The sequence below is a fragment of the Octodon degus genome, unplaced genomic scaffold, assembly GCF_000260255.1.
Source record: "Octodon degus isolate 3935 unplaced genomic scaffold, OctDeg1.0 scaffold00161, whole genome shotgun sequence".
NCBI classification, from domain to species: Eukaryota; Metazoa; Chordata; class Mammalia; order Rodentia; family Octodontidae; genus Octodon; species Octodon degus.
The window spans coordinates 183823-193765 of NW_004524737.1; the positions used below are offsets into that span (position 1 = coordinate 183823).

The 9943-nt window shown below is 35.8% G+C and overlaps 1 pseudogene; it reads left to right on the plus strand.

The window, feature by feature from the left end:
* The first annotated feature begins 5850 nt into the window (after positions 1–5850).
* On the plus strand, positions 5851–9504 carry LOC111813044 (annotated as a pseudogene).
* The last annotated feature ends 439 nt before the right edge of the window (positions 9505–9943 follow it).

The window sequence follows — 9943 nt, forward strand, 5'->3', positions numbered from 1 at the left end:
CGAATGTCCACATTTGTGGGCTTTTGTTACACAGCAATAGAAAACTAATAGAGTCTAAAATATACCTTGCCTGAAACAGTAAATTCATAGATGAATAGAATATTGTTATGTATTTTGAGATGATTACAATACAGTAAACTACATAGATTAATAAGCACAAATATAATCATAATGTGTTAAACCCAATGATAGAAGTGGTTTATAAATTAATTTGTGAATCCAGATAAGTGGAAATGAATTGTGCCTAGGGAAATCTGAAGGGACTTTTCAAAGATTGTGATTGTTGGATTCTATAATCAGAAAGTTATATGTACCAGGGACAAACAAATTACCAGACACAAGCAACACAAATCTTTAAAGCATGAATATTCATAACCTCTCAAAATTGATTAAAACCACAGAAAAGGCCTGCTTCAATATTATAAGAAATTGAACTGGTGTGTGTGTGTGTGTGTGTGTGTGTGTGTGTGTGTGTATCTTAGGGTTTAGAAAACTTGATTTGTCTCAGAGTATCCACTATATCTTGTGGGACAGAGAGTTTTTGCAAGTGTCTTTTGAATGAGCAAGATTGATCATCAATGAATAACTTAATTGAATTTTTATGATGTATTCAGTAGCTTCACTAGCTCAGAAAGGTAAGTTATAAGCCTTGAAAATTACAGTATCAGGTAGGATTAGATTCATGTGGGAATGCTTACAAATTCCACAAAGAGTGACTTTGATAAAACGGGTAACTATTTCTCTCACGCAAAGGTCTGGAGGCAGAATGGGAGTAGTTATAGGGGCTTCAGAGTATCAGGGATGTAGACCTGTGTGTCTCTTGAGCATGAATAGTTTATCTCATTATCTGATAGCTGCTTAAATTCTAGGATTTATATTTATATTCCATTCCATGGAATGTAGTGTTGTGGCTTGTATCTGGATATCTCCCCAAAGCCTTGTGTGCTCATAACTGGGGCTTTTGGAACTGACTGGATTATGAAGGTGTGACACTGGATTAGCTCAGTGGTTGATTTGGTGTAGTTCTGAGCATAGCGGATAGACTTACTGAAGAGGAAAGACCTGCTCTGCGTATGGGTAGCACCAACAAATAGGCTTGTAGACTGCATGGAATAAAAAGGGAAAGCAGAAAGAAGATTACTTTTTTCTGCTTGCCTTTCCATGGATGGTTTCTCCTCTACCACATTCTGACATGCTGCCCTCCTTGAAGCCTGTTGACTGTAGAATGAAACCATTCCAAACTGTGATGTAAAATAATCCTGCCCTTCCTTAATGTGTGGGTGTCATTTTGTTCCAACAGTGAGAAAGTAACTAAGAAAAAAAGTGAGAAAGATCATGTTATTCCTATCCTTACACCATAGCGAGGCTATTATTCTGAGGTTATATAAATCATTTCCACTCATAAGCCATTGTTCAATATTTAGGGACACAGTCACATCTTTTTTTTCTGTTCAAACTCATTTCCCATTCATTTTTTATTATATATATATATATATATATATATATTAAAGAGAATAAAAATAGCAAAAACATCCCATTTATTAAAGTCTAGGTTACCATCACATAACTTGGTACTCACAAAAGGAAAACATGTTCAAATAAGGTAATATGTTATCATCAGCATTTCTAGGTGATGTTTACAATCAAGTAATGCTGGGGCCCGGGAGATGGCTCAGTAGAATAAGCACTTGCCTGGCAAGCACAAGGGCCTGAGTTCAACCCCCAGTTGTGAAAAACAAAAACAATCAAGTAATGCTGTCAAGAAATCCTTGAGGAAGGGCTGGCTAGATAACTCAGCAGATTAAAGTGCCTGCTTAGGCAGACACATAGATCAAAATTCCACCCTTCACATGCTGTGCTGTCTTACCCCCAGGGCGCACTGAGAAAGTGAATGAGACTAGGCATGGTGGCATAAGCCTGTAATCCCAGCGCTTGGTAGGCTGAAAACAAGAGAATCACGATGAGTCCAATCTCTGTAGTGAAACCCTGTAGACCCTGTATGAAATACATTAAAAAAAAAAAAAAAAAAAGAAAAAGAAATCTTTGAGAAAGAAGCCTATTGGTGGGTTATACTTTGCCAAAGCCCAGATCCCCTGGAGTGGAGTCCCAGTTCTGTCACAGCTGGTCTAAGTTTCTGGATGAGGAAAAAAAAGAAGGTTTTTACATACTTGTTGACAGAAAACTGCAAAAGGAAGAGTAACAATCATAAACACATACACACCCAGTGTAGGACAAATTTTAACAGACATGAAAAATCAAATCAGCAATAACACAATTTTAATGGGAGACTTTAATACCCCACTGTCACAAACAGATAGATCAACTAGGAAAAAAAATTAGAAAAGAAATAAGAGAACTAGAGAAAACCTGTAAAGAAATGGATTTAGTAGACCTTTAGAGTGTTTCTCAGCAGCATCAGAATACACATTCTTCTCCGCTGATCACAGGACATTCTCCAAAAACTACCTAGCACAAAGAGTATACTTGAGTAAATTCAAAGGAATTGCAATTATCTGATGCATACTATCTAACCATACTGCAATGAAACTGGAAATTATTGACAGAGGAAATAGTAAAAACTCCATAAACACATGGAAATTAAATAATAATCTTCTGAATAATCAATGAATCACTGATGATATTAAAGAATAAATCAAACAATATTTACAATCAAATGAAAATTCAGATACAACTTACCAGAACTTGTAGGATGCAATGAAAGCAGTCTTAAGAGGGAAATATTTAACAGATAATTGTATTATTATTATTTATCAGGAAAACAGAATGAGCTCAAATAAAAAAATCTTAAGGTGCACCTCAATTTCCTAGAAAAAGAAGAGCAAGTCAGGTTCAAAGCCCAAAGGATGCAGGAAATTATAAAGATCAGAGCAGAAATTAATACAATGGAGATAAAGCAAATAACACAAAGAATTCACGAATCCAGGATTTGGTTCTTTGAAAGAATAAGTAAAATTGATAAAACCCTAGCCAACCTATCAATAAAGGAAAGAAAGAGTTCAAATTCATGCAATAAGGTATGAAAAGAACAAAATCACTTCAGACCTTATAGATATTAGGAAAATATTAATACCTATTTCCAAAATCTTTATTCCCATAGGATGGAAAACACAGGAAATATACAGATTGTTAGAGGGACATAAGAAATAGGAAAGCTGAATCAAGAAGACAAAAATTCTGAATAACCTAATAACAGTGAATGAAACTGAAAATACAATAAAAAACCTACTAAGAAAGCAAAGCCTAGGTCCTGATGGATTCACAACTGAAATCTGCAAGAAATTTGGAGATGATTTAATGCCACCTCTTTTCAAACTCCTCAAAGAAATAAAAAAGGAAGCAATTCTCCCAATCTCATTCCTGGAAGCAAGTTTCTCTGATATCAAAACCAGAAAAAGACCCAACCAAAAAAGAGGGAAAAATCAAGCAAATCTCCTTAATGCACACAGATGCAAAAATTCTCAATAAAATGCTGGCAAACAGAACGTAGCAAGTCATTAAGAAGATTATATATCACCACCAAGTTTAATTCATGCCAAGAATGCAGAGATTATTCAATGCATACAAATCCATCAGTGCAGTATATCACATAAACAGAACCAAAACCAAAAATCATGTGATCATCTCAATATATGCAGAAAAGCTTTTGATGAAGTCCAACACTCAATCATGATAAAAACCCTATAGAAAATCAGAATAAATGGTCTTTACCTTAACCTAATAAGAGCTAAGGATTTCCACTGTTATCACTCCAATTCAACATAGTTCTGGAAACATTAGGCAGAGAAATTAGACAAGAGAGAGAAATGAGAGGAATCATGACTGGAGAGGAAGAATTGACTTTATTATTGTTTGCAGCTGACATAATTTTCTACACAGAAGATCCCCCCAAAACTCCAAGAGATTTGTAGATTTAATAACCAAGTTCAGTAGCTCAGCAGGATACAAAGTCAACACATAAATATCAATAGCATTTCTATACACAAACAACAAATGCACCAAGAGAGAAATTAGGGAAACCATGACTTTCACAACAACATTCAAAAAATAATAGACTTAGAAATCAATCTCACAATGGATGTAAAAGATTTATCCAGTAATTACAGAATATTTCAGGAAGTGCTGCCGAAGTGGAAGAACCAACATTGTGAAAGTGGCCATACTTTCCAATTTTCTATACAGATTCAATGCAATTGCACTTAAAATACTATTAGTATACTTCACAGATCTAGAGAAAATATTCCTAAAGTTCATCCGAAACCAAAAGAGACCCAGAATAGTAAAAGCAGTCCTGGGTAACAAATGAAAGACAAGAGGCATTATGACACTTGACTTGAAATTATACTACAAAACTACTGTGATAAAATCAGCATAGTACTGGCAAAAAAATAGACCTCAGTATTCATGGAACAGAATAGAAGATTTATACAGAACTAATAACACACTCAGGCACCTTATCTTTATTCACTGGAAGAATGATAGCCTCTTTATTAAATCAGGCTGGAACTGGCTTTCCACATTCTGATGGCTAAAATTAGTCCCAGGTGTATCATCATGCACTAAACTACAGTCATAATTGATCAAATATTTAAATATTAAAATGAAACATATCTTCTAGAGGAAAAAGTAGGTAGAAATCTCAAAAACATATGAGATGGTAGAGATTTCATGAACAAAAACCAAACTGCATTGAAAATACTTGAAAGAATCAACAACTGGAATCAAATCTTTTTGTTTGTTTGTTTGTTTGTTTTTGTCTGTATTTTAGGGAAAGGTCTACAGGGTGTTGAAGGTCTTACTACTAGCTCAGACTCTTAGTGATCTGCTTGTTTACAGCCTCCCAAAAGTTGGGATTACAGGTGCATGCCACCATGCCCAGTCTGAATTGCTGTCTCAGGGTGCCCTGGGGGTGGGGCCAACATGGCAGGCTGGGGATTGAACTCCCAGTCTCTGTGCCTGCTTGCAGGTGCTTTAATCTGCTGAGCTATTTTGGTCAGCCTGTATTTTTTTCTTTTTTGCATCAAATCTTTTTGAAAAGTTGTTCATGTCAAAAGAAATTACCAATAGAGTAAAAAGAAATCCCAACACTTGGGAAAATCTTACAGCTGATTTTCCCTCAGGTAAAGGATGTCTGTCTAGATCATATAGGAAATTAAAAAAACAACAGTCTCCCTAAATTCAAAGCCTAAATCCAAAAATGGGCATGTGAGATAAAATCTTCTCAGATGAAGAAATACAAATAGCAAATAAATATATGAAAAAATGTTCAACATCATTGGTCACTCAAGAAATAATATTTAAAACACCACTGAGATTCCAGCTCACCCCAAATAAATGGATATCATCAAGAAGTCAACCAATAGTAAATGCTGGAGAGGCTGTGAGGAAAAATGAATCTTTGTCCATGTTGGTGGGAGGTTAGGCTGGTACAGTCATTGTGAAAATCAGTGGAGAGATTCCTTGAAACACTAAGATTAGAGGTCCCATTCAACCCAGCTATTCCCCACATTAGTATTCTTCCAGAATAAATAAATATATCATGCCACAGAGATATATGTACATCTATGTTTACAGCAGCACAATTTGTCATAGCTAAATTTTGGAAACAACCCAATGCCCATCAACTGAGGAATTGATTATAAAGATGTGGTCTTTTTACATAATACAGCATTACTCAACTATAAAGAAAAGTAAATTTGAGGCTTTTGTTGGTAAATGGATGCAACTAGAGATCATACACTTAAGTGAAATAAATCAGAACTACATGTACAAACATCATATTGTTTTGCAAGTGTAAGATTGTACAAATGTAAATAAAATCGGAAAGGTACAATGGACAGTGTGAAATTGAAAGAACTTATCCATTATGAAGGAAAACCTGAAATGAGAAAAAAGACAGGTGAGGAAAGGAAGGGGGAGAAAGCTATATTCATGTATGTGTGCAGGATGACTTTGATACTTGTACTGCTGGTTTCTGCTGGTCTACAGAGGGAAGCAGTCAATGGTTAAATTTTTCTCTTTCGTCTTTTTTTATTTTGTCCTTTTAAATTTTTTTTATAACTTTCCCCCCTATTTTGCATGCTTAGATCTAATAACTTGAACAACTAATTTGAAGACAACCTTATGCAATACAGCAATCACTGTTGAATTTCTACTTATTTTTTGGTGAATTTCCATCTCATTTTCATGCTTTTATGTTTTCTTTACTGCTTTATATTCTCCTGAATGAAAACAAAAGACATTGTATGTATGCTAGGAAATACACTTAATATATAGGCCAAAATATAGTTATTTATTTTTAAGAGTAATGCATTCCGTCTACATGTTCTGATAGTTTTTATCCTCTCATCTTTAAGAATTAGACATTTAGAAAAATGAGTTTAATATTTTAAAATGCTTGATTTACATTTTAATCAGAGTGCATGTTTATATAAATCTATAAATTGTAATTTTGGAAGAGTTAATAAAGCTTACAAATAATTAAGTTGGTAAATATAGCTTGACAATGTGACTGGAAATGGCAGAGACCCTTGGATTCATGATGGTCCTTTTTAATTTACTCTAGCTTGCTTATTATATAACAAATAGTTTAACAAGAAGGATGCCTTATGTGATATTAGATTGAAGTTTTCTAAACATTTGTCACATTGCAGTTTACAATGTGCAGGTCTTTTATTTTCTTGCTTAACTTTCATCCAATTGTCCCAATCATTGTTGGAAGTACAGTATGGACAGGGATCAGAGCAGAAGAGATAATAATAGCTATAGAAATCAATACCTCATTGCTCTATCACATGGTTTATTTTTCAAGAAAGATCATATGTTATGGTATGAGACAAACTATCTTCAATTTAAAATGTTTGAAAATATACTAAATTATGTTTTCTAACTGTAATGCAATCAAATTAGGAATCAAAACAGGATATAATTTGGAAAAGTCACGTGTAGAAATTATATACATGGAAATACACAGTATATATTATATACATTGATATATTAATATGTAGCATATAGTATATACAAATGTATATTATATGTATTATATGTCAAGAGAGAAATGAGCTTAAAAATATTTTTTGAAGTAGAAGCTATTGAAATTTATGGAATATTAGTCTGTATGTGGTGGCCAGCACCTGTAATCCCAGTGCTTGGGAGGCTGCAAAGAGGAGAATCACTACAAGTCTGATCTATTTAGTGAGATCCTGCAGACCCTGTAGACCTTGTACTAGTTACATAAAAAAGAAATTTATGGAATATAGCTATTGAACTGGTCAGAAAGAAATTATCTTGAATGCCTACCTTAGAAAATGTATAGAATGCATCTAAATAGCATTATCTTTAAAACTAAAAAAAGGAGAAAAACCTAAACACAAATTTAAAACAACCAAAGAAATGAAATGTAAACCAGAAATGAATGCTATTAAAAATAGAAAACTAATAGAAAAATACAACAAATCCAAATATGGTTTTTTTAATGGTCAACAAAATAATGTTTAGCTACATTGGGCAAGAAAAAATAGTTTAAAATTGAGAATCAAATTGAAAATATCACTAATGAATTTACAGATACAAATGTAAGAGAGTACCATGACTGTATGAATGTATGCCAATAAGTCAGAAAATATGCAAAATGAGCCAAATCAGACATAGATACAAAGTGTCAAAAATTAAAAAGAAACAAAAACTGTCAATAAACTGCTAAAGTTAAAAAAAAAAGTATGCACAAATCTTAGGGAAAAAATGGGCTTCACCAATGCATTCTACCAGATGTTTACAAAATACATAGGGATACTGCTTTACAAACTTCTAAAAAAAATGGAAAAGGAGAGAATATTTACAAGTTTATTATGAGAGATCAGTATTATTTGGATACTAAAATCTAACACTGGGGCTGGGGAGATGCTTCAGTAGAATAAGTGCTTCCCTGGCAAGCTCAAGGGCCTGAGTTCAATCCCTGGTTCAAAAAAAAAAAAAAAAACAATTAAAATTAACGTAAAACTTTACAAAGATAAGAAATCTATAGACAAATGTCTTTATAAATTCAAAACAAATTCTTAAATAAATTGTTATGTCTGGGGATATAGCTTAATGGGATAAGTGCCTGCCTGGCAAGTGCAAGGTCTTGAGTTCAATCTCTGTTACCACAAAACATACAAACAAACAAACATAAAAGACCAAATGGCCATGAATTGAATTCAGCAACATATAAAAAGTGTTATATACAATGACCAACTAGAATTTGTCCAAGGAATTCAGGGTGCTTCTAACATGTGAAATTCAATCAGTAAAATGTATGACACGATTAATAGAATGTAGAACAAAACTACACAGTCATCTCCATAAACATTAAAAAACCCCCACAAAACTTGTCAAAATATAGCACAAAAATTCTCAATGATCTAAGAGTAAGACTCCCTAAGCAACAACAACAACAACAAAACTATATTTAACTTCATATTTATTGAAGAAAGGTAACTGTTCTTGCCCCAAGATCGCGAATCACTCAAGGATACCCACCCTTGGCGTGCCTGCAGAGGGCGGCTGCAGCCATAAGGTTGCTCCGGGCCCGGGTTGCTCCACAGGCAAGCATAATTTCGTGCAGCATTTCTGCCTCTGCAACCTTGCACCTGTTGCTTCCAGAAGACTTTGCTTAACAAAGAAGCTGTGGTCTGGGTCTCCGCAAGCCAAATTCATTTTCACACCAGTTCCTTGCCCCATGCTACAGCCATTACCCAACACACGCCCTCTTTTAAGAGGACAAAGCCAATGAGTTTCATCATGAGAACTGTGAAGTTGTGGCAGTCTCGGTGGATTCCCACTTTACTCATCTCACCTGGATCAATACACCAAGGAAGAGTGGCAGTTTGGGCCATATGACCATAGCAGTTTTGTCAGATTTAAACAGACTTCTCGGGACTACAGTGTACCGTTGGAAAGTCCTGGTATTGCACTCAGAGTGTGGAGAGCTGCGAAGGACTGCGCCTACAAGATGGCGCTGGTTTCCGCCTTCCACCCCCCGTGGGTGAGTGCTCTCTGTGCACAACAACTCCTTATATGGCCAGGGCTGCAGTCATGATTCACTTCCGCATATGCTGGACCCATGGGCGATCCCCACGTGGCGCACTGGGATTGGGCTCGGGAGTATATATTAGCCAAGGGCTGGGGGATTGGAAAAGAAGAAGCTTACTGTAAGGGGCCTGAATAAACCGCTGAAGGAAGAGCTGTGTGTTGCGTCTTCCTTGCTGGCGAGGTCGTGCGCAACATCAGAGGACTCTTAATAATTGACCCCCATGAAGTCATCAAGCATCTAAGTGTCAACGATCTCCCAGTGGGCTTAAGCGTGGAAGAGACCCTCTGCTTGGTATAGGCATTCCAGTTTGTGGAAACTCACGGAGAAGTCTGCCCTGCAAACTGCACACCAGATTCCCCTGCAATCAAGCCAAGCCCAGTGGCTTCCAAGAGTACTTCCAGAAGGTCCATCAGTAGATGACCATGTGCACCTTCAGCCATCCAGCCAGGCCAGAGCCACAACCACACACCCATGGGCTTTCAGAGATGATTATGTATAGACAGCAAAGCCCAATTATGCTTGTCCTTACAAATAGTACTCTAAAAGCTCTGTTTCTGTAACTCTGGCTAGGGCTTTCTGAAGGCGGTCAGTTGCTGACCTCAGGAGACCTCCTCCCTGGGCCATCTCCACAGCTAGCATAGTTTCAGAAACGCAGTTCCTGTTTCTTCAACCGTGTTCTCAGTCAGTAAAGAAAGCATTTTTGTTTTTTAATCCTTCCTTGAACCATCGTTGCCACTGAAGTCATACCATGTGCACCAAAAGCTTCTGATCAAGAGTCCTACAACTTTCTTCTTGAATTTCTTCATATTTTTAGACTGAACTTTCTTTTAAGGTAATAAAGATTATATCCTATGT